Below are 26420 nucleotides of genomic sequence, written 5' to 3' on the forward strand. Positions count from 1 at the left end.
TCTCCTGATCTAGCATCTCCAGTCTCCATCAGCAGCATCTTCAAAATCTATCCTGAATCTGCCCTCTCTCCCAGCTTCCACTACTACCATCCTCTTCTAAGCTGCGCCCATATCCTGTCTTGATGCCTGTCATACTCTACCAGCTTCCACACACACCCCCCCCACCATCTCCCGTGACCACAAGCTGTTTTCAACATAACAGCTGGGGTGAGCCTTCTGACATGTCAACCACCTCTCATCACTCTCCTGCTTAAAACTGTCCCATGGCTCTCTACTACTCTTAGAATGAAATTCAGATTCCTTGCCAAGGCCTGTGTCTCTTGCCTGACTTGGCCCTTGTCTACATCTACAATCTCATCTTTCCCCATTCTCCCGTCACATGTGACACCCCTTCAGCCACTCTCTCTGGTTTCCTTCCCTAAAGCACATCAAGCTCTTCCTGCCTCCAGATATGTGCCCCAATTATTTTTCTATCTGAAAGATGTGCCCCCAGAGCATTCAGCCACAGGCTCCTCCTTGTCATTCGGGTCTTAGCCAAGTTAGTCGGTATTTTTACATTGTCAAAACTTGTAGGCATTTTATATGTAGGACTCTTCACATTGTGCAAATGTTTTGGAGTAGCTACTTCTAACAGGAAGCAGTTGAAGAGAGAGCATGAAAAGACTTTGTCCTCATTGGCTTGACACATGTATTTTTTTCTGATAAATTACTTCTGTGGCCTCTCATTTTAAGAACAGTTGGAGGGTAGGAAAAATTGTTCTCTGAGCATTATGGTTGCATTTGTCAACAAGCATGCATTTACTGCAGGACTTTATTTAAGCCCTTTAAAAAGGGGTCAAACTGTGTGTGTAATAGGAGAGACAAAAGAGGAATGAAATGTATGTGGCTGCTTGAAATTTCATATTCCTGAGCTTCCAGCAGAGAAAGCTTGAGATACGTGCTCTCCTCTCTGAGAAGCTGCTAGAATGGTGAGCATGGTAGAAACTGGACGAAAGGTAATGAATACATTTATAAATTTGCATCTGTGATTGTATATTTTCAATTTAAATATGTATACCATTGTTGCATTGATCATGCTAATCAACATTGTATTTATTGCTGTTATTTTTATTACTAATCATGATTACTAAATATCAGATGATAATTTTGTTTTACCATAAGTCATTTTTTCTTAAGGTTTGAAATACAAAATAGACATTTAAGTTTGTACGTAAAGGCACTTAAACAGGGGAGGCACATTTAATTCTGATGAGTAGAGGCTTCCTGGATATTGTGAGTTTGTCATACCTAGAAATATGAGAAATATATTTATCAGTGTATTTTGCCATAGCCCATCCACTTTCTTCATTGTAACTTTTTTTTGCCTCTGCTCCTTAATTTCTTATATTATCTCAAAATTTGTAGGATGTTGGAGTTTTATAGAACATTAGCCATATTCCATAGGCTCTCATTTCGGAGGTGAAGAAACTGCCATTTGAAAAGGATGTAGGGTCATGTTAACATATCTATTAAGAGTATATAATATAAGTGTGACATTAGAAAGATGGTAGAAAAGGAAGCCCCAAAACCTCTTCCCCCCTCCCCAGACACCAGTTGGGCCAATTCCTGTTGTAAGAAATCCAGAAACCAGTTATAGAGTATCCTTCACCCCAGGCGAACATCAAATCGCCTACACACACTCATTATACTACCTCCCTTCAACTCAGTGTGTGATCAAGAGAAAATTCCCAGCACCTGGCTTCTCTCTGGAGGAGGGAAAGAAAAAGGACTGTGTATGCAGTGTTCAGACTTTTGGTTTTGGGAGTGGGGAAGCTGCCAGAGGAACTGGCTTCTGTGTTGCCTGAATCTAAGCACTGACAGGAAAGGGCACCAGGTTGGGGGCCACTGAAAACAAAGGCACATATTTTGGCAGACATCCACTCACTTTCAGAGTCCCTCCCTCTGGCTCAGTGCAGAATATGTGGGAGAAAACATGCAACTTCCAGACTCTCTCTGGTGAGGAAATAAGATGGAGCATGTGTTCAGCACTTCAGCATTTTAGGGGTGTGCCTGAGAGACTACTTTCTGTCTCATTTGTCTAGGAGCCATGATAGGGCCTGGCATGAAAGGATGGGAAATGAAAGGATGGGAAAACAATTCCATGCAAATGGTCACCAACCCAGAGGTTGCTGCGACCAAAAGAGAGATGGGGAGCTTGCTATTGCTCCAGATGACCTGTGATACAGCAGACAGAGGCTGACATGGCTTGGTGGACTCTGCCTTGGTGGGGATATGGGGGAGAGGATGAGAGGAGTAGAGCGTGCATCCAATGTTCTAATATTCTCAAGAGGCTGACTGAGAGACTGATTGCAGTCTTGTGTGACTTGGAGAACTGATGGGACCTTGGCATAATCTAGAAGCCTGGGAACCACAGAAATAAGAGAGAGCTGGATGGCCTGTGGCAACCTCAGAGAACTTGGCGCTCCACAGACAGATGCCAGAAAGAGGAAGAGATTATGATCTAAAAAAATTGGAAAATCACTCTAGTTCATAATTTACATGTGTAACTTTGTGAAAGACACATCCACAGAAAAGGTTCGATAGTCTCCCACAATCTTTAACTGGGCTTCTTGGTGAAGATCTTTCTCTGTATGAAGCCAGTCTGTAAAAGCTGGCTTTTTTCCCCCCCTCAAAATTGTGGATTGCAACCCAAGGTTACAAGGTATCTGAAGCAAGATGAAAGCATGTCCCCAGTTTAGGAAAACCTATGATTAATAACTTGTAGTACTAGTATTCACGTTGTTAGTGATTTCAGTTTTAAAGCAAATAATTTTGCTCCTTAACATATGTAGAATTTTAATATACAATATCTATAGAAACACCATAGAGAGTATTGTATGCAATATATAGCAGTGTATGCTTTATATAAAGTACTTATACTTTATTTTTTAAAGTTTATTTTTTGCAAAGCGCATATAATTATTTTTATATAGCAGAATAAGGCTTTCATGTAAGGGTATGATTGTACCATTTTATATTAATATTAAAAGTGTATTAGTGTGCTCATTTCACTTGCCAGTATATAGTTTATATACCATACAATATATTTTATAGGTTGAATATTTTTACATATAAATGCACACTTTTATATAATATAGAAGATACTTTCTGGGGGACAGTAATGAGGGACAAATAAGAGGAAAATAGGGGAGCAGAGTCTGTCTGAAATTAGAAGTAAGTGCTCTTCCCTTTACTTTGATGGTGATGGAGGAAGGTGTGATTGTTTTGAGATGGGAAGGGGAGGTACAGGAAAAGCATCACTAGAGCATTCCTAGACAGGCATGTTCACCATCCCTTGTCCTGAGGAGGGGCAGTGTGGTAGGATAGATGTGGCTCTGGGCACCAGGAAATGTGGCCCTTGTCCCACACTCTGCCGTCAGCCAGCTAAGGCACATGGGAGCAGTTCCCAAACCTGAATTCCTCATCTGTAAAATGAGGAAATTAATCTATCTGACTTCTAGATTGATTTCCTCGTTTCTTCATCACGGTGTCAGTTTCAAATATGTTTTCCCCTTTTCAGACAGTATCCTGATTTTGACTTAGTAAATATGGCTGCCAAACTTCTTAGGTCTGTCCCCAGACTGAATCTTTGATCTTTTGTCACTTCTATAAAACCCAGGAGACTCTTTCCTCTCATTGTAGTGTCTGAGATACAGATTTGGCCAGAAGGAAGGAGGGGACAGAGCTGTGATGAGCTGCTTTTAGCAGCATCACTCGGGTATCAGGCTGTGTCTCTGGGTGATGCTGGGTGAGTGCTGGTGACAGGAATGGCCTTTTGCAGAGAACCCCAAATGAATCCCTAGAAGGGAGGATCCTGCCATGTAACCCCTCTCTTCGGCTGAATTTTTCTCGGCGTGTAACTTGTTAGTATCCATTGTTGATCATCTGCAGGTTATCACAGCAATGCATGTGAGAGTGTGTCTTACAGAGATGGGCAAGGGCAGAAGGACCCTGTATGGAGTTTGGCAGAAATTCAGGAACTCTGAGCCCATGTACTGTAAGATCATCATTAAAAAAACAAACACTTACCAAGCACATACTGTAAACTAGGCACTGTGCAAGATACCCTCCCTTATATTCACTCCTTATTTTGCTGGTCCAATTGTATGTTCAGTTCTCTTTTCTACTGCAGTGTTTGCCTAACATTCGAACGTCCCGATCTATGGCAGATCCTGTCCACCTTGTTTTCATCGTCCAGATCCTAACTCGTAGCCTCTTCCTCACAACACCTCTGCATTACTTCTACCTCAATGGGACCTTTTCTGTATTTTCAGTTTTATTTGATGGTTTGACACACAAGCATCTTTATCCCCAGGAAGGTCCTCAGGCTTGAGAACCCTTCGAGTGTAGTGATAGGAACTTTATCTTGTGGGTCGTGACTTCCATGTCAGAAAAGTCCTGCTAAGGAGCATGTTGTTGACCTCACACCTATTAATCAACTGGAAGGTGTTTTTTTTTTACTGAGTACATTCTCAGGGGCTGAGATTATTGTCATTGTGATATCATTTTAGATTAAATATGCATTCATATTTTTAAAAATCTTGAAACAGTCTACTCTCCCCTGAAAAAATAACAGCGACATCAAAGAGCTAACTTAGAAATCTGTCAGTGAGTTTATCATCATATCATATCTTAATTTTTCCCCCTTGGAAACTGTGAAATCATGACGTTTCTGTAACCCATAGCATTTTTCTTGGTGATCATAAATGTAAAGCCTAGATTAAAGGTGAAAACTGAGATTGAGTTTTTGGATTGGATTTAATTAGCACGAAATTAATTTGTCTTCTGATAGACTTGAGAGAAATGTAATCGTTTGTTAAATAGAGCTTGAATGATTAGATTTTCCAGGCTGTTTTAGAATAAGCTACAAATGATAATACCTAGCGTTTATTATTACTTTGCTTTTTATAGTTACTAAGTGTTTTCATAGCTCTAACCTCATTTAGATATGGTTTCTGTTCTCAAAAAGCTTACATTGAATAATTTGGGGAGAAAAACTAACCTGTGGAGCTACTAGAGAATAGTGATATTGAATAAGAATCCAAACATCATAGAGCAGACAAAGGTCAGTTGAGGTTGAATAAATCCCATTAAATGAGAATCAGCCTACTCCTGCCTCAGGTTGGCTTTGTAAAACATGTGTTAGTTGAACTTCCCTAGATTCAGACCATAGAACTATTATCCTAGATCACAAATCCTAGATTTGTAAGAATGGCAGAGGTTGTTTGCACTCTCGAGATAGAGAACATGCCTATACCTAGTCCCCTTTGATTGATTCACTCAGTTGTATAAGCCAGAGACACGTGCAATTATGGAATAAAATCATTGCCAGGGGCTTCCCTGGTGGCGCAGTGGTTGAGAGTCCGCCTGCCGATGCAGGGGACCCGGGTTCGTGCCCCGGTCCGGGAAGATCCCACATGCCGCGGAGCGGCTGAGCCAGTGAGCCATGGCCGCTGAGCCTGTGCGTCCGGAGCCTGTGCTCCGCAACGGGAGAGGCCACAACAGTGAGAGGCCCGCGTACCGAAGGAAAAAAAAAAAAAAATCATTGCCAGAAGAAACACTGAGAATAATAAATTCACTCTTAGGGGAAAAAAGTATGAATTGTTCTGCTTGCTTTATGTTACTTTGTTTCTATTTGCCTCCATCATGATGCTGTGTTCGCCCAAAAGAACCCCTTGAAGATCTTGCGGTTTATGTTTTCCATCAGTTTCCTAACTGCAAAGGCTCATTACCTTAAGTGATACCATTTATCCCTTGTGGGAAGTGTGTGCAGCAGGAGGAGAATTCAGACTCAGAATTAGCACAAGTTTGCGTCGGGGAAAATGGGGATTCATTTATAAGTTCTCTTTTTTTTTTTTTTTTTTTTTGCGGTACGCGGGCCTCTCACTGTTGTGGCCTCTCCCATTGCGGAGCACAGGCTCCGGACGCGCAGGCTCAGCGGCCATGGCTCATGGGCCCAGCCGCTCCGCGGCACGTGGGATCTTCCCGGACCGGGGCACGAACCCGTGTCCCCTGCATCGGCAGGCGGACCCTCAACCACTGCGCCACCAGGGAAGCCCTGATATTGCTTTTGAGAGGCTTTTTACCTTCGGAAGATTGATCGCTTTTACACTGATTTACTTATTACTACTTTATTTCTTATTCACGTGCTATTGCTTCTGATGTAAAAATCTGATGCTATATATGTGAATTTTGACTATTCTGAATTCACATACATATCTTTCTTTGTTGTTAGATTATTTAATCAATTGATTTTATTGATGCTGTATCACTTAGGATAGGGAAAGTTAGACTGCAGTAACAAACAACCTCTAATATTTTTTTGATCCAATATTGATACATTATTATTACCTAAAATCCATAGTTTACATTAGGGTTCACTCTGTGTTGTTCATTCTGTGGGTTTTGGCAAGTGCATAATGACATATATCCATCATTACAGTATCATACAGCATGGTTTCAACTGCCCTAAAATTCCGTGTGCTCACTTATTCATCCCACCCACGCACAACCCCCTAACAACCACTTATCTTTTACTGTCTCCATAGTTTTGCCTTTTCCAGACTGTCATGTCGATCGTAGCCTTTTCACATTGGCTTCTTTCACTTAGCAATGTGCATTTAAGTTTCCTTCATTGTCTTTTCATGGCTTCATAGCTCATTTCTTTTTAGCGCTGAGTAATATTTCATTGTCCAGACGTACCACAGTTTATCCATTCACCTACTGAAGGACGTATTGGTTGCTCCCAAGATTTGGCAGTTAGGACTAAAGATGCTGTAAACATTCATGTTCAGGTTTTTGTGTGGACGTGTGTTCTCAGCTCATTTGGGTAAATACCAAGGAGCATGATCGCTGGATCATAGGATCAAATTTCAGAGCAAAAAATTTAGTTTTTGCTCAAACTACATGTTCATCTTGAATTAGATTGGGGGCTCTGATGTGTTCTTCTCATTTAGCAGCTCAGGCTCAAAAGCACCTCTCAGGGGTCACAGGGTTTCCACGATCAGCACAGCAGAAGAAGCAGAGAAAGAGCTTTAGAGGGTCTTAATACTGGTAGTTCAGTACTCTAGCTTGGAAATGATCCACATCATCTATGCTCACTGGTCACACGGCCTCACCTGCACAAAAGGGAGCCAGGAAATTCAGTTTTCCAATTTGCCAAAAGATAGCTGAATATCCAGATAGCTGGATTTCGGTGAGCAGCAGTAATCACTACTACGTTCTGCCCGTATGTCCATCAGCTATTTGGTTTACTCTTCTAAGTACATATGAGTTACACTCAGCCCTCTCTCAGGATCACAACCCCAAAGTCCCATTTATTCATGGCATCAAACTCGAAGCTCAGGATCGCTGGATTATGCATAGGCGTCTGCACACCAGGAGCTGGGGATGTGGCCATCATCTCTGGGTGGAGTTACGGGAACGGAGACTGTTACTAATTAGGCTTGTTGGATGGAGCTCCTGCTCTGTCGCTCTCCATAACCCTTGGCTTCAGCCTCTGGGGGATTCTTGTTTTTCTAATATCCTTTTTGATACGTAGGAAGTAGGGATTGGATGGTACCTCCTCTTGTGCTCTGAGCAGCCTTCTCAGCCCTTTTTTTTTTTTTTTTTTTTTTTTTTTTGCTATAGATGTTTGAAACCCCAAGTCTTTTAGGTTTCATGGTCTTGGTTTGTTTTGGCAATCCAGTTCTGTTTATAGCTCAGGTTTTTTATTTTAATCCAATCACCAAAATGTGCTAATAGCCACACTGACAGTTGTTTTCTAGGTATTTTCCCTGGATCCGCTGTATAGCTCTGCTTTCTTACTCCTCTGCCTCTCTTAGTGTAATTGTGAATTCCATGGACCTACTGGGCTTCTTGGGCAGACACATTCCTTCAACCTACTTTTTGCTGAGCCGTTTTTTCTCGACTTCCACAATTTACTGGACGCCACCTAAATCTGTTCAGAGATTTTAACTATGGGTGAGACAGCTAAACTCAGTTTAATTCTTGCTGCAGTGTGGAGCTCTAGCTGACATTTATTACTAAAGACATTTCTCAATTTTTTCCCTCATTCATTAGGCGTGAGAAGTGGTGGTCTCTTTCAGACTTAGAAGTTTCTGCATTTGTGGACTCTCTCCGTTTCCTAATAACTTTGCTTGCAGTGTGGCTTATTCTTTACTGATTTCATCTCTTTCTTGTAATAGTTACATAATGAATGGGGTTGTATTCTCCCCAAAGGATACATTGAAGTTCTAACCCCCTAGTACCTCCCCCTCTCAAAGTACCTTATTTGGAAATAGCATCTTTACAGAGGTAATCGAGTTAAAGTCATTAGGATGAACTCTAATACACTCCAACGTGTGTCCTTATAAAAAGGGAAAATTTAGACACAGAAACCACGTGAGGATGAAGACAGAGCTCAGAGTGATGCATGTACAAGTCAAGGAATACCACAGATTGTCCACAAGACACCAGAAGCTAGCACGGAGGCACGGAAAAGATTCTCCCTCTCAATACTGAGGAGGAACCAACCCTGTCAATACCTTGATCCTGGACTTCTAACCTCCAGAACTGAGACAATACCTTTCTATTGTTTAAGCCACCCAGTTTGTGATAGCTTGTTGCAGCAGCCCTAGCAAACTAACACACCCTGTAAATGAAGCCAGCGACGTTAAGAACACACTATACCGTTCTGATTTCTAACCGTTTCTGGAGACACATGTTCACTAAGTATATTTATCAGCTTTCCAAACGATCACAGATAATTATTTTGTCAAATGTTATCACTGAACAATGTGGATCACCATATTCCTGGTACCAATTTCTGCTTTCGTTCAGGGTGGTTTATGCTGCTGTAACAAACCTGAAGTCTCAGCTCAAATGGTGACAGCTTATCCTCCCTTGTGCTACACATCCATCAGGCTGACCGGCAGGCTCAGCTCTCTGTGGTTCTCATTCAGGGATCCAGGCTGATGGAAAGTTCATTTCAATGTGATTTCAGGATCACTACAGAAATCAAAAGCAAAAGAATACTTAAAGGTCTCCCACTGACAGTTAAATGCTCCCCTAATTTATAACATATTAACAAGAACTAGTTACATGTTATCATCCAACTAAAAGGGAATGGAAAATTTGATCTTTTGTGTGCACAGAGGAAAAGAACAAGATATTAGTGCAACACTGATAAGTACCACCAAAATATCCGTGAAATATTGACGTAGGAACTGCCAGTGTTTCAATTTACTCATGAATTCAGTATTTATCAAGTCCTTATTATATATGTACACTACGATAGGTGCTGGGGATAAATGGTGAGTAAAACTGAACTTTTTTCTTAGGGAATTTATAGCCTGGTGGGAGACATGTATCAAATCATAAAATGTAAAATTGCAACTATGATGATTGCTATGAAGAAAGGATACAAAAACTCTAATGTTTATAATGAAGTGATTTGACCTAGTCAGGAAGGTTAAAAAAAAAAAAAAAGGAAATTCCTTAAGGAAATAATGCTTGAGCTGAAGTCTAAAGGATGAGTCATAGGAAACCAGTTAAAGAGAGTGTTGAGTTTTCAGGAAGAAGGAACAGCATACGCAAAGTTCCTGGAAAGAAGGGAGCATTAGATAGGCATGGGGTGAAGACGGTTAGCTACAGCATCATTAGAGATGAGGCTGAAGGGATGGGTACACAACATACCTTGTAAGGATTTTTAGGCTATGGAAATGAATTTTGTTTTCATCTCAATGTAAACTGAAATTATAAGGTTTTAGCAGGAGTGTAGCCATGAGGTGAATTTCTTCTGTTAATAGCTGATGGTTTTTTGCCTCCACTACTCCCAGCAGCTGGGGTTCAAGGTCTTCCTTGAAGCGCTGGGAAGCTCATCTCCATCTCCACCTCACTGGGCTAATATGTGGTAGAGCCGTGATTGGAACCAATCTTGCTGAGTCCAAGTTCAGTTTTTGCTGCTTCTTACCACCAGAAACTCGGGGATTAAGGCATCAAAGTCAGAGGTAGAAAATACTGCAAAGTACAGTGGAGAACTTTGCCTGGAGAACTTTGCCTGAAGATAATAAGAGAGATAACATACAGTCAACTCTTCTTCCCCAAACCAGTATCTTTGGCAAATGAATCTTTTTTTCTCCAGGGTTCCTCCCACTTCCATATTCTTAGTGTCTGCCCTTTGATCTAAAATAAACTTTCATACAAGAACATTTGATTTTTTTTCCTCCAGTATGACTTTTCATAACCTATTTAAAATTGATTTATAGTCTTACAGTCTTCAAATTCCAGGCATAGCCAGGGGGTCATCTTCCTCGTGATTTTTACAGTTTATCAGGGTTTTTCCGCTACCTAGTTTAAAGGGACAGCTTCAATCTCACTGCTTTGCTGCTCCTGCCTTTAGCGTGCGTTCACCCAGGTAAATTGCACTGATCTAGGTTATCACCCATTTTCTTCTGCTTGAGATCGTCTACTCTGGAGGCCACCAAGGCCACGTAGGCAAAGACGTATAGCCACTTGCTCAGTGTTGCGCCGCTAATTTGTCTGAGAGTTGCCATTGGGAACCAGACTTACCTACCCCTCGTCCTAGGGCATTTCCATTACAAGCCTCAACCTCATTGCTCCTCGGAGGCAGAGAGAGCTGCCATGAGTGCCAGCCAGTCCCTGTGCTGAGTACTGCATCCTAGGAATGGCTTGATTTGCTGTAAGGAGTTTCTGTTATGGTTTGCTCTACCTTTCTGAGCTTCCAAACTCACTCACTATGTCTGCTTCTACTCACTCAAGTTCTTAAATCGTGATCATCATTTTTATCCTTTGTGAAATCTCTAGGTTTAGAAAACCCTTATGCTGAATTTTCCTGTGCTTGGAGGTGTCTGCTCCTCCCCTGTGGGATTGTTCTGCAGTTATCTTGTGCCTCAAAATTGTCTTTCTTCTTTATGTATTTCTTAGTCTTCCTCGGTAATTAAGCATCTTTGATTAGTGGCTTTTGTCCTCTAGGTTAAGTGAGGGGTCTACCTTTTGGTCTGGAAATATTTATGTTGTATCTAGTATTGACAGAAACTTTCTGAAAATGTTTTATATACTTCCATCTTTATTGTTTAAAGAATGTTAAGTGAATATTTTTTGTTATTTCAGGTTATAATTGATAGTGAGGTCAAGACAATCTGTTCCAGTTCTTGTATCTGCCCTTTTATGGAGGACACAGAGATTAATTAGTACAAGTTCCAGAGCAAGACCACTTGTGTGTGAATCTTGATTTATCCACTTATTAGCTGATGTCTTGGGCAAGTCACTTAACTTTTCTAAGCCTAAGTTTCCTCATCTGAGAAATGGACATGACAGTGACAATAAAACATCACAGACTTGTCCTAGACTCTTATGAGATAAGGCATGTAAAGAACTTAACATGGTGCCTAAAACACAGATATGGATACTAATAAAATATTTATTAAGCATCTACCACATGCCAGGCATTACGTTTTACATACATTATCTCTTACAACTGTCATGCAGCTTTGCTAAAATGTCTATAATTTACTGATGAGGAAACTGAGTTACCCATGATCATAAAGCTAGTAACTTGCAGAGCTGGGGTTTGCATTGCTGTCTGACTCCAGGGGGTCAGCCTGTTTCTGCTATGCAGCAGTGCCTCCAGAGCACTGCTTATTGTGGTCATTGTACCATTCTGTAAAATGGGTTCTCTCAAGGGCTCCTGGGATGTTTGAGGCTGGCTTATTTCTTACTGGATTTCCTGAACAGCTATGCTGTTCCACGTGGGGTTTCTCGTATCAACTCTGTTATGTACTGCATGTTTGTCCTCTCGAAATTCATATACTGAAGCCCTAACCCCAGTAGGATGGTATTAGGAGGTGGGGTCTTTGGAAGGTAATTAGGTTTAGATGAGGTGATGAGGGTAGAGCCCCAATGATGGGATTAGTGCCGCATAAGAAGAGGAAGAGACAAAAGAGCTATCTCTTTCGGTCATGTGAGTATATAGCCAGAAGGTGACTGTCTGCAAGCCAGGAAGAGGGCTCTTGCAAGGAACCAAATCGGCCAGCACCTTGATTTTGGACTTCTAGCCTCGGAACTGTTGTTTATCCCACTCAGTCTATGGTATTTTTTGTTCTAGAAGCCTGAACTGGCTAAAACAGTCTCCCTCAGGATTATCCTCTTTTAACCTCTGCTGTTGCATTCCTTGTACCCAAGTCCCGTCTCTCACCTGTTGCCCTGCCTATTGTGTATGTTCTCCACCCAAAACAATTATTTTGATGGCAACCCATCAGGTAAATTTCACTTCACATATATTAAGCAACTACTAAGTCATTGTGGTAGGCATTTTCACATATTTTTTAATCCTCAAAAAACCATATTGTGCTATTCTCATTTTATTATCAAAAAACCTGCATTGGTGAATGGACCGGGGACCTGGAAGAACCAGTGTGTCCAAATCTAAGGGTTAACTTAGTAACTGGGGCCAGGATTATTAATTGGAAATATGGGATTGGTGATCTGACATGTTTGAAGGTAGTGAAGGTCCTGCAGTAGTAGAGTGGGAGACACAGGTGTTCAGGGTTGCGGTGGTTACTGAAATGATCACCTAAGGTTATCTAGAGGGAGGTGCCCATGAAGAGCTAGCTTGGGCAGGCCTGGAGGCATCTCTCACAGTGCAGTCCTGATGCACAAGGAATACTGGCCAGTGGGCTGGCTCCTCCTTCCTGGGGTCCAAAGCTTAAAGGAAGAGAACTACAATCTCAAAGTTTTAATTGCTATCACTCTTTCCCCGACCATAGATCTCTTCTTTTTGAAAAGGTTTGAATGGTAAGAGTTTTTTTTTTAATTAATCTTTATTGGGGTATAGTTGGTTTATAATGTGTTTCTACTGTACAGCAAAGTGAATCAGCTATACGTATACATATATCACGTCTTTTTTTGGATTTCCTTCCGATTTAGGTCACTACAGAGCACTGAGATCCCTGAGCTACACAGTAGGTTCTCATTAGTTATCTATTTTATACATAGTATCAATAGTTCATATATGTCAATCCCAATCTCCCAATTCATCCCACCTGCTCCCTTTCCCTGCTTGGCGTCCAACATTTGTTCTCTATGTCTGTGTCTCTATTTCTGTTTTGAAAATAAGATCATCTATACCATTTTTCTAGATTCCATATATATGTGTTAATATGATATTTGTTTTTCTATTTTTAACTTGACTCTGTATGACAGTCTCTGTGTCCATCCATGTCTCTACCAATGACCAAATTTCATTCCTTTTTATGGCTGAGTAATATTCCATTGTATGTATGTACCACATCTTTATCTATTCCTCTGTTGATGGACATTTAGGTTGCTTCCATGTCCTGGCTATTGTAAATAGAGCTGCAACGAACATTGTGGTACATGACTCTTTTTGAATTATGGTTTTCTCAGGGTATATGTCCAGTAGTGGGACTGCTGGGTCACATGGTAGTTCTATTTTTAGCTTTTTAAGGAAACTCGATACTGTTTTCCATAGTGGCTGTATCAATTTACATTCCCACCAACAGTGCAAGAGGGTTCCCTTTTCTCCACACCCTCTCCAGCATTTGTTGTTTTTAGATTTTCTGATGCCCATTCTGGATGGTGTGAGGTGATACCTCATTGTAGTTTTGATTTGCATTTCTCTAATAATAAGTGATGTTGAGCATCTTTTCATGTGTTTGCTGGCTATCTGTATGTCTTCTTTGGAGAAATGCCTATTTAGGTCTTCTGCCCATTTTTGGATTGGGTATTTTTCTTCTTTTTTTTGATATTGAGCTGCATGAGCTGTTTGTATTTTTGGAGATTAGTCCTTTGTCAGTTGCATCATGCAAATATTTTCTTGCATTCTGAGGGCTCTCTTTTCCTCTTGTTTATGGTTTTCCTTGCTGTGCAAAAGCTTTTAAGTTTCATTAGGTCCCATTTGTTAATTTTTGTTTTTATTTTCATTATTCTAGCAGGTGGGTCGAAAAAGATGCTGCTGCAGTTTTTGTCAAAGGGTGTTCTGCCTATATTTTCCTCTAAGAGTCTTATTGTGTCTGGCCTTACATTCAGTGTATAGAAATGCAGGAGATTTCTGTGCATTAATTTTGTATCCTGTGACCTTAGTAAATTCATTGATTAGCTCTAGTAGTTTTCTGGTGGCATCTTTAGGATTTTCTGTGTATACTATCATGTTATCGGCAGACAGTGACAGTTTTACTTCTTCTTTTTCGATTTGGATTCCTTTTATTTCTTTTTCTTCTCTGATTGCTGTGGCTAGGACTTCCAAGACTGTGTTGAATAATAGTGGCAAGAGTGGGCACCCTTGTCTTGTTCCTGATCTTAGAGGAAATGCTTTCAGTTTTTCAACATTGAGAATGAGGTTTGCTGTGGGTTTGTCATACATGACCTTTATTGAGGTATGTTCCCTCTGTGCCCACTTTCTGGAGAGTTTTTATTGTAAATGGGTGTTGAATTTTGTTGAAAGATTTTTCTGCATTTATTGAGATGATCATGTGGTTTATTCTTCAGTTTGCTAATATGGTGTATCACATTAATTGATTTGCATATATTGAAGAATCCTGGCATCCTTGGGGGTATATCCCACTTGATCATGGTATATGTTCCTTTTAGTGTGCTGTTGGATTTTGTTTGCTAGTATTTTGTTGAGGATTTTTGCATCTATGTTCACCAGTGTTATTGGCCTGCAATTTTCTTTTTCTGTGATATTTTTGTCTGGTTTTGGTATCAGGATGATGGTGGACTCGTAGAATGAGTTGGGGAGTGTTCCTCCCTCTGCTATATTTTGGAAGAGTTTGAGAAGGATAGGTGTTAGCTCTTCTCTAAATGTTTGATAGAATTTGCCTGTGAAGCCATCTGGTCCTGGACTTCTATTTGTTGGAAGATTTTTAATCACAGTTTCAATTTCATTACTTGTGATTGGTCTGTTCAAGAGGTAAGAGTCTTTTCACTCATCTAAGGCAAAGTTGCATAATGTTAGGCAAAAGTGCATTGTTTTGCTTTGTTATTTGGAAGTTGAATTATGAGAAAGTGTGAAAGGACATTGAACTGTTAAAGGAACAGACTGTGACTGATACTCTAGGTTGGCTCACTCAATACCTGTTCTCACTCCATTGGCTTGCTTTCCTCTACTACAGAGGTTGGAAAGCTGAGAACCGGTTTCTCTGATTCCCTTCCTGCTTACAGCGTAGGGAAGTGGCTTAGGTTCTATCAAACCAATGAAGCAGTGTAAAACTTGGAGGTAGACAGGAACCACTGTGGCTGTGAGCAAGGTGGAAGTGCAGTGGTGGACGATCTGAGTGTGTAGAGTGGTGGCAGCCAAGCTTCTGGAGTTAGGCCCCAGTGGTGACACCTACGGGGAACTGCTAGCTGTTCTCTTGGCTATGCAATAACAAGCTCCAGCGTGTCCGAGTGTGTAGCAAGCACCTTTGGTTCTGCAGAACCCACAGAGATTCTGTCGGTTACAAAATTCTTTTACAAATTCCCTGTCTGATTACATTTCCCAGAATGGACTATGTTATTTTCAACTGAACACTGGTAGATACACTGCATTTTCTGGTTCCAATTTCCTAGTCTTTCTACTTTATTACAACTTCTTTTCAAGAAAAAAATACATAGTCAAATGAGTTTGATTAGTCACATAAGTTTTACTTCTAAGATTAAGTAAAACAGACTTCCAGTGTACACGGGGACACTTTGTGACAACTAATTTTTAAAGCTTTTCACCCTTGGAGGCTTTAAATTAATTTCTAGAGTCAAGACAATTTTATCGGATTGTTGTCACTGGTTATTTGTATGATTCCATTGTAAAAAAACTAATAAACTGTTTCCATAATGAAAAATTTGAGTTGTTTTTTTCATTAACTAAAGTCTGCCATGTTATTTATTATATTTTTGAAGACAGTTAATTTATGGATTCCCCAAGGGTTTTAGAATTGCTAACTACTCTTTAGGCTTGTTACTATTTTGTTATAATTTTCTTACATTTGATTACCTGACTATCTATAATGCTACCTTTGTGGCTATTTTTGCAATAAGTTAGAGCTGTGTCTAGGTGGAGTGTGAACTTCACCCCTTCTCTGGTGAAGTCAACTGTGTTTAAATTTCAGCTTGAATCAGTATCATAATTCACATGGGCTCAGCTCAGGGTCCTTAGAGAAAAACTCAAGGGGAAGAAGGGGGAAGTCGGGTCTACGGGGTACATGATCTAATTCCTAAGGGCATATCAGAGGGGTACGATCATATCAGCTTGGTTTTGACATTTAAGAATGTCTAATTTGGTAAGCCTGGTCGCCTGAGTTAAGCCCTCGTAGCCAAAGAAATACTTAAATTTCAGATGGGTACCTGTGGTCTGGTTAGTTCCTGGAAAGACGTTAATTCATGTCTAGGATTATTAAGTGCAGTTTCCAGCTTTTAGGAGAAGGGAGTTGTCAGAAAGGCTCTGTGCATGCGTGCCCTTGTGCAGGTCTGGCCGAGGAGGACGTAAAAGGGATGAGTAGTGAGGCAACCCCTGATTTGAGAGTTTTACCTGAGGGACCTGAGAACGTAAATCTATGGCAGTGAGATCATAAACCCCCATTAGTTAAGGTGAGGCAGTTGGGTTACTTCCTGCTACAGCACTATTGTTTCAGTCATGGCTTAAGTGGTGAGCCTAGCCAGGGGGTCTGTGCAGACAGGGACTGACAGATGGTAACAAAGGCACTGTGCTTTGGAACTGGAAACAATACAATTAATTTGCACACCATATATGAATGAGACATTAGCAGTCACTTTCGGGCCAATTATGTTGGCCATCACATTTTAATAGTAGCAGTTACGGCCAATTTAATTAGTAAGTTTTTGTGAGTAATTTAACATTTCACCGAAGGAAAGACCGTTCTGAGAGGAAAATAGGTATCCTCTCTAAAATTCACTGCTCTTCAGAAGCCAATCAGTTAATAAACAGATGTCTAACAGCAGACAAGTTGTTTTTCCATAGTTTTGAAGTGACAATTTAATTAGGTATTTAAAATGGAAAAATAGAAACACTGTTTTTTTGCTATGAAAGGAAGTGATGAATAAGTTGGCTTAAATTTTGGCATAAATTTTATTCATTCTTATCACTAGTTCCTGAGTTCCAACTCATTACTAAATATGATCTGTTTCTTCTTTTATTCTCTCCATTAGCCCCACTCCCAATTTCCACAGCTGCCATTTGATTTAAGCTCTCTTTGCTTGGTTTCTACTCTTTTCTGTGAAATTCCAGTTCTTTCTCCCACCAACCCACCCGTCAATTCAATTTAAGCTTAGAAAAGAACCGTTTGGTGTTTGGTACTCCTTTGTTAAAAAGGAAAAAACATTCATACCTTCCTTTAGACCAATTCCACGTTCCTTAGACTTTTATTCAGAGCTTGCCACAAGTCTGTCCATCTGTCTTTTTCAGTTGGAGTTCTTTTATTTGAAGCTTCTGTCTGAGATTTACTCCCTCTCTCTTGAAGATACATAGATCTTTTTATTTCCTCTGGGGAAAAAATATATCTCCTATATATAGGTATGAAAATATATAGATCTCATTTTCTCTGTAATTTTGTCTACACCAGTCAACCTACTTAGATGCCTGTACTTTAATTGCTCTTGTTAATTTACTTACAATTATGGGAGAGTACTATTTTAATCTCAGGATAAACACCCTTAGAAGTCAGGCAGAATTTGATCGTCTGTTATGGGATGATTTGTGTATTCCACCAGATCATAGAGTGTTGAAGTCTTAATCCCTGAGAATGTGACTATATTTAGAGATAGGGCCTTTAAAGAGGTAGTGAAATGAAAATGAGGTCTAAAACATATGACTGGTGCTCTTATAAGAGAATGTTAGGACCCGTTAGGACATGTACAGAAGGAGTAAGATATGAAGACCCAGGGGGAAGCCCTCAGGCCTCTATGCACCACCCCTGATTTCTCCTTTAGACAGCCATGCACAGAGGGGCTGAAATCCTCGCTGCCACTCTCTCCCTCAGGGCTTTCCCTAAAACTAAGTGGCCCCCCTGAGTAACTGCTTGCCAGACTTACCATCTCTCCTGATCCCTCTTCTATATTTATCTGAGTGACTGAGATTAATCTTCATATCTGAAACGCAAGCATAAGAACTTGGCTGTGTCATTCCCAAACTTCCAAGGCCCGTTTCAGGGTCCCCCTTGAGTCAACTTCTTCCCGTGTATTCTTAACACTGATTATGTTTAGGGATTAGGTGCCCCTTCTCCACGCTGTCAAAGTGCCTCGCGCATGCCTCTCCCATTGTGTTTATCACATTAAACTCCAGAATCTAGGTGAAGTGGGGAAGCCATCAACAGTCTCATTTCTTACCCTGCTGTTGTCACTGAGGTAGACTCAGTACTTAAATGCATCCCTACATTGGTCCAAGTTCACCTTGCACTAATGATAGATGGACAGTCTACTGCGTGTTCAGCGGGGAGCTGGAGTGTGAGTGTGCCAGGGTGGCAGTGTTCCTCTCCTACAGCTTTTCTTTGTTTCGCTTCAGCCATCTGATGCTTCCTTGAAAATCTCCTCTACTGAACACGGAGATAAAGCTTTCATCCCTAAGTCGCATGTTTCATCCAAAAAACCCCCGAAAATGGGGAGAGAAAAGTTTTGAACTGCCACTTACTCCTATGTCCACCAAAAGGTGAGGTTGGCTTATATACGAGGAGAGGTGCATTAGCTTCAACATAAAACAAGGCTCCAAAAATACCAGCAGAGTTGTTTTGGGAACTTAGAAGAAAAAACATAGCTTTTTATGTACTTGTTTTAAGTTTGCAGTTAGTGTCTTCTGCTAAATGGAATTGTTAGTTCCTTTGTGATCCTGAAATACGTATATCCTGTGTTAAAAGCTCTGTTTGATTCCACTGGGGTTTCTTTTAAGTGAAGACGGAGTATTGACTATTTCCTCTTTAGCTTTGGAAATTAACACTGTCATTAAACTGCACGAGGATTATGAATTGCAGGTGTAAATCAGATACTGGTTTCTACCTATGTTTGTGTTTCCTACATTTATCTGTGGCATTTGCAGACTGTAAAAAATTTTCAGACTTTAAAAAACTAATTATTGATAATTAGTAGCAATGCCTCAATATTTTAATATTTCTCTTTATAAAAAGCATACTGAAATAATTTGTTTGCAGATGGCTCAGGAAGTGCTCTTTATGTTTGACCTAAAACTAGGAGAATAGACCCATCAGACCTGAAAAGTTAGGAGAGCTCATCTGTATTGTGCCTACATAGGGTAAAGGATATGCCATTATTAAAACATTATAATGCAGATGATCTTAGTTCTGCTCCCATCTACATTCAGCCTAATTATCCAGCAGAGTAACTTATTTTTTTTTTAACATCTTTATTGGAGTATAACTGCTTTGCAATGGTGTGTTAGTTTCTGCTTTGTAACAAAGTAAATCAGCTATATATATATATATATATATATATATATATATATATACACACACACACACATATATCCCCATATCACCTCCCTCTTGTGTCTCCCTCCCACCCTCCCTATCCCACCCCTCTAGGTGGTCACAAAGCACTGAGCTGATCTCCCTGTGCTATGCGGCTGCTTCCCACTAGCTATCTATTTTATGTTTGGTAGTGTATATAAGTCCATATAAGTCCACTCTCTCACATCGTCCCAGCTTACCCTTCCCCCTCCCTGTGTCCTCAAGTCCATTCTCTATGTCTGCATCTTTATTCATGTCCTGTGCCTAGGTTCTTCAGAACCATTTTTTTTTTTTTAGATTCCATATATATGTGTTAGCATACAGTATTTATTTTTCTCTTTCTGACTTACTTAACTCAGTTTTGTTTCTTCTTATGGCTGAGTAATATTCCATTGCATATATGTGCCACATCTTCTTTATGCATTCATCTGTTGATGGACACTTAGGTTGCTTCCATGTCCTGGCTATTGTAAATAGAGCTGCAATGAACATTTTGGTACATGTCTCTTTTTGAATTATGGTTTTCTCAGGGTATATGCCCAGTAGTGGGATTGCTGGGTCATATGGTAGTTCTATTTGTAGTTTTTTAAGGAACCTCCATACTGTTCTCCAAAGTGGCTGTATCATTTTACATTCCCACCAACAGTTCAAGGGGGTTCCCTTTTCTCCACACCCTCTCCAGCATTTATTGTTTGTAGATTTTTTGATGATGGCCATTCTGACCGGTGTGAGATGATATCTCATTGTAGTTTTGATTTGCATTTCTCTAATGATTAATGATGTTGAGCGTGCTTTCATGTGTTTGTTGGCAATCTGTATATCTTCTTTAGAGAAATGTCTATTTAGGTCTTCTGCCCATTTTTGGATTGGGTTGTTTTTTTGTTATTGAGCTGCATGAGCTGCTTATAAATTTTGGATATTAATCCTTTGTCAGTTGCTTCATTTGCAAATATTTTCTCCCATTCTGAGGGTTGTCTTTGCACCTTGTTTATGGTTTCCTTTGCTATGCAAAAGCTTTGGAGTTTCATTACATTCCATTTGTTTATTTTTGTTTTTATTTCCATTTCTCTAGGAGGTGGGTCAAAAAGGATCTTGCTGTGATTTATGTTATAGAGTGTTCTGCCTATGTTTTCCTCTAAGAGTTTGATAGTGTCTGGCCTTACATTTAGGTCTTTAATCCATTTTGAGTTTATTTTTGTGTATGGTGTGAGGGAGTGTTCTAATTTCATTCTTCTATATTTAGCTGTCCAGTTTTCCCAGCACCAATTATTGAAGAGGCTGTCTTTCCTCCACTGTGTATTCTTGCCTCCTTTCTCAAAAATAAGGTGACCATATTTGTGTGCATTTATCTCTGGGCTTCCTATCCGGTTCCATTGGTCTATATTTCTGTTTTTGTGCCAGTACCATACTGTCTTGATTACTGTAGCTTTGTAGTATAGTCTGAAGTCAGGGAGCCTGATTCCTCCAGCTCCGTTTTTCTTTCTCAAGATTGCTTTTGCTATTTGGGGTCTTTTGTGTTTCCATACAAAGTTTGAAATTTTTTGTTCTAGTTCTGTGAAAAATGCCAGCGGTAGTTTAATAGGGATTGCATTGAATCTGTAGATTGCTTTGGGTAGTAGAGTCATTTTCACAATGTTGATTCTTCCAATCCAAGAACATGGTATATCTCTCCATCTGTTTGTATCCTCTTTAATTTCTTGCATCAGTGTCTTATAGTTTTCTGCATACAGGTCTTTTGTCTCCTTAGGTAGGTTTATTCCTAGATACTTTATTCTTTTTGTTGCAATGGTAAATGGGAGTTTTTCCTTAATTTCTCTTTCAGATTTTTCATCATTAGTGTATAGGAGTGCAAGAGATTTCTGTGCATTAATTTTGTTTCCTGCTACTTTACCAAATTCATTGATTAGCTCTAGTTGTTTTCTGGTAGCATCTTTAGGATCCTCTATGTAGAGTAACATGTCATCTCCAAACAGTGAGAGCTTTACTTCTTCTTTTCCGATGTGGATTCTTTTTATTTCTTTTTCTTCTCTGATTGCTGTGACTAAAACTTCCAAAACTATGTTGAATAATAATGGTGAGAGTGGACAACCTTGTCTTGTTCCTGATCTTAGAGGAAATGGTTTCAGTTTTTCACCATTGAGGATGATGTTGGCTGTGGGTTTGTCATATATGGCCTTTATCATGTTGAGGTAAGTTCCCTCTATGCCTACTTTCTGGAGAGGTTTTATCATAAATCGGTGTTGAATTTTGTTGAAAGCTTTTTCTGCATCTATTGAGATGATCATATCGTTTTTCTCCTTCAGTTTGTTTTTATGGTTTATCACATTGATTGTTTTGTGTATATTGAAGAATCCTTGCATTCCTGGGATAAACCCCACTTGATAATGGTGTACGATCCTTTTAATATGCTGTTGGATTTTGTTTGCTAGTATTTTGTTGAGGATTTTGCATATATGTTCATCAATGATATTGGCGTGTAGTTTCTTTTTCTGTGACATCTTTATGTGGTTTTGGTATCAGGGTGATGGTGGCCTCGTAGAACGAGTTTGGGAGTGTTCCTCCCTCTGCTATATTTTGGAAGAGTTTGAGAAGGATAGGTGTTAGCTCTTCTCTAAGTGTTTGATAGAATTCGCCTGTGAAGCCATCTGGTCCTGGACGTTTGTTTGCTGGAAGATTTGTAATCAGAGTTTCAATTTCAGTGCTTGTGATTCGTCTGTTTATATTTCTATTCCTTCCTGTTTCAGTCTTGGAAGGTTCTGCTTTTCTAAGAATTTGTCCATTTCTTCCAGGTTGTCCATTTTTTTTGGCATATAGTTGCTTTTAGTAATCTCTTATGATCCTTTGTATTTCTGCAGTGTCAGTTGTTACTTCTCCTTTTTTGTTTCTAATTCTGTTGATTTGAGTCTTCTCCCTTTTTTTCTTGTTGAGTCTGGCTAATGGTTTATTAATTTTGTATTCTCGAAGAAGCAGCTTTTAGTTTTATTGATCTTTGCTATCATTTCCTTCTTTTCTTTTTCATTTATTTCTGACCTGATCTTTATGATTTCTTTCCTTATGCTAACTGGGGTTTTTTTGTTCTCCAATTGCTTTAGCTGTAAGGTTAGGTTATTTATTTGAGATGTTTCTTGTTTCTTGAGGTAGGATTGTATTGCTACAAACTTCCCTCTTAGAACTCCTTTTGCTGCATTCCATAGGTTTTGGGTCGTTGTGTTTTCATTGACATTTGTTTCTAGGTATTTTTTGATTTCTTCAGTGATCTCTTGGTTATTTTATAGTGCATGGTTTAGCCTCCATATGTTTGTATTTTTTTACAGATTTTTTCCCTGTAATTGATATCTAGTCTCATAGCATTGTGGTTGGAAAAGATACTTGATATGATTTCAGTTTTCTTAAATTTACCAAGGCTTGATTTGTGACCCAAGATGTGATCTATCCTGGCAAATGTTCCATGAGCACTTGAGAAGAAAGTGTATTCTGTTGTTTTTGCATGGAATGTCCTATAAATATCAATTAAGTCCATCTTGTTTAATGTATCATTTAAAGCTTGTGTTTCCTTATTTATTTTCCTTTTGAATGATCTGTCCATTTGTGAAAGTGGGGTGTTTAAAGTCCCCTACTATGATTGTGTTACTGTTGATTTCCCCTTTTATGGCTGTTAGCATTTGCTTTATGGATTGAAGTGCTCCTGTGTTGGGTGCATAAATATTTCCAATTGTTATATCTTCTTCTTGGATTGAACCCTTGATCATTATGTAGTTTCCTTCTTTGTCTCTTGTAATAGTCTTTATTTTAAAGTCTATTTTGTCTGATATGAGAATTGCTACTCCAGCTTTCTTTTGATTTCCATTTGCATGGAATATCTTTTTCCATCCCCTCACTTTCAGTATGTATTTGTCCCTCGGTCTGAAATGGGTCTCCTGTAGACAGCATATATACAGGTCTTGTTTTTGCATCCATTCAGCCAGTCTGTGACTTTTGGTGGGAGCATTTAATCCATTTACATTTCAGGTAGTTATCAATATGTGTTTTCCTATTATCATTTTCTGAATTGTTTTGGATTTGTTTTTGTAGGTCTTTTCCTTCTCTTGTGTTTCCTGAGTAGAGAAGTTCCTTTAGCATTTGTTGTAAAGCTTAGCCAACAGAGTAACTTTAAGAGACACTTACTGCATGGGACAGGCAACTGCTTAGCCAAGTATTCATGAATAATTGATTTTCGGGTAGGGTAGGAGTTTGTGCTTAAAAATGAAATGGCAAAAGGATGCCAGCCTGCAGAAAATAGCTGTGAGGAGTGTTTGAAAGGTTTTTTATAAATTCTCTATTTTATATAGGGTGCCTGCTAACGTGTAAAATTGGGGAAGAGAGAGAGCGATGGAGTCACCTAACCTAAGTCATTGCCACCCACAGGGCATTTCTCTCTCCTTTCCATTTGGGGGATAAGTGGTTCAAGATTAAGGTATCATCTAAAGGCTATTACCTCTCATAAGTTTCTAACTTAATTCCACTATGCAGAAGTAATCTTTACTAGATCCATATATGATTCCTGGAAAATTATCTCCAGCCTCAGGACTTCCTTATATTTCAGGTGCTGTTTAAACCAGGTGTATAATTATTTAGCTAATTTCTCTGAGTTTTGTCCAAAAGCAACTGTCTTCTCCCTGTTCATTCCTTGTAATTTTCTTTGAATTTATATGTACATTTAACATGGATTCTTCAGTTTAAAAAATCTTGAGTGATACAAAGCATGCATTTTTTTCAGTGATCCAGGATAAAATTAGTTTAAAACATATTCTGGAGCCATACTGGTGATCTCTGTTGGGGGTCGCCTGCTGACTCATGGTCCAGGCAGGACCCCATATGATGGTTTAACAGTAATCAGATCACTCTGGTCCAGAACAAGTCCTTAGCATATGAACAAGAAAAGGTGACACATAGAGAATAACACTGCTAAAGTACAGCTGTGAAAACGACCTACTCAGTGTTGCCTGTCCGAGCCATGTCTTTGTATTGATAGGTCTTTGGGTTCTCATGGTGACAGGGGTGTCTGTCATGTTCCAGAACATAGGACATGTCTGTTGGTCATTTGAATATATTTTTGCATCATTCTGTTCTTGATTCGGTGTTTACTTCTGGAATCCATCAGTAGTCCACTTATATCCCAGAGATGGTGGAGGTGTGCAGTGGCTGTGTTAACAAGGGCAAGTAACCTGTGCTCTGAACCTTAGTCTTGCTGTCTGTGAAATGGGCTTTATAATGCCTATATCACTGTCATTTTGCACCAACTAGAAGTCAGTCTCTCTCTTCCTCCACCTCTGTCTTCTCTCTCTCTTTTCAGTAATTATACACAACACCCTCTTATCCCTCTAGTGCCAAGTGTTTTATATATTTAGTATTAGAAGTCAGGATAAAAAAGTACCTCCTGAACCTTCTGAAGCCAGAGTTACTCCTAGAGTTTGTGGAGCCCAGTCTATAATCAGTTTAAGATACCGTAAATCAGTGTGTCAGCACCATTCTGGAGGCCCAGTCTCAACCCCACAAAAGGAATGCCTCACCAGTCAGCAGGAATAATCTGCCTGCCAGGTTCCTCCCCCAGCTCCTGAAATGGGGCTGAACATGGAGCCCCAGGATGACCCCACAGGCAGAAGTCCAGAGCTCCTTGGGGTTTTGGTGAACCTTCCATACAGGGTGGAAGGTCAGGGAATGCCCTAAGGGGAAGAAATGGGTTTGGGCTTGGGGTCCTTTGCCAGGATGACTGACCATCTGTTCCAAACACCAGAGAGGACTTAGAAAGTTTTAAGAGATGCAGTCCAAATCATGGAAACATGTGACTTGTGGATCCTGAGGCAGGGTCCCCTTTTTCCAGAGCTTAATGGAGATGCTGTCTGAATCTATGGTTATTTTCAGACGTCTCAATTCCAGTCATCTGTTTTCAAAACTCTCTGCATTGGGGCTGTGGATTTTCAGGCTAAACTCTGCCTTCTCTATTTAGTGTTCACTAGATATAATTTACAGTAAAGGGGGCTAAGAAATTATATAAACCTGTAAGAATTCCCAAAATCCTGGAGAGAAAAAGTAAATCAGGTTATATCCTGGTGTAAGATTCAAACAGAGCCTCTCTGTTTTACAACCTTTTCCTGCTCAGGAAATATGAATTTAACCCTGGAAGTTCTTGGGTTTGTCATCTCAGATCTTCCTTTTTTTTTTTTTTGTGAACAGAGGTCTTATGGGGACATTCTACAGGTACATAAAGCATCAGACTATTTACAACATAAACATCTGTGCTGGTACCATCTGTTGGTTGATTGCTTATTACTCATAGGATGACCTGATCTTTTTTCTCTCTCAATCATTTACATTTCTATAGTTATCAACCAAAAATGAAAATAAAAAAAAAATAACCATCTGGCTTTATTAGTTACTTGTCTCCGTTAAGGTCTCTCTCTTTAAGAGCTCATATTTCTTATTTTACCAACTGCAGAATGCTTTTGATCTTTTCTTCCTTTTTATTCTTAGTGAACTTGGCCAGCTAGTTTGTTGTTTTATTCACAACATTTCTAGCATGTTGTCCTCTCAAGTGTCAGTTCACTTTATATTGGTGAACTGAAATATCTCTTAACATACATCCAGTTAAAAAGCCCACAAACTCCACTATTTTTATGTATAATGGTGTTGATTTCTGGCTTCCTTGATTTTTGGCTTTGACCTCAAATTATGATTAGCTGATTTTGGATTTGTTTGCATTCCACAGTTTTGCCATTTTTTATTAGGAAATAGAAATTAGTACATTTCTTGACCATCTAAAAATAGTCACTTAACTTAGACCTATTTTTAAAAAAATTCTAACTGCCATGAGCTTGATTTTAAGGATATTTTCAAGTTAGGGGTCACTGGCAATATCTAAATCCCCTGAGAGAT

The sequence above is a fragment of the Pseudorca crassidens genome, chromosome 18 (assembly GCF_039906515.1).
Source record: "Pseudorca crassidens isolate mPseCra1 chromosome 18, mPseCra1.hap1, whole genome shotgun sequence".
Taxonomy (NCBI): domain Eukaryota; kingdom Metazoa; phylum Chordata; class Mammalia; order Artiodactyla; family Delphinidae; genus Pseudorca; species Pseudorca crassidens.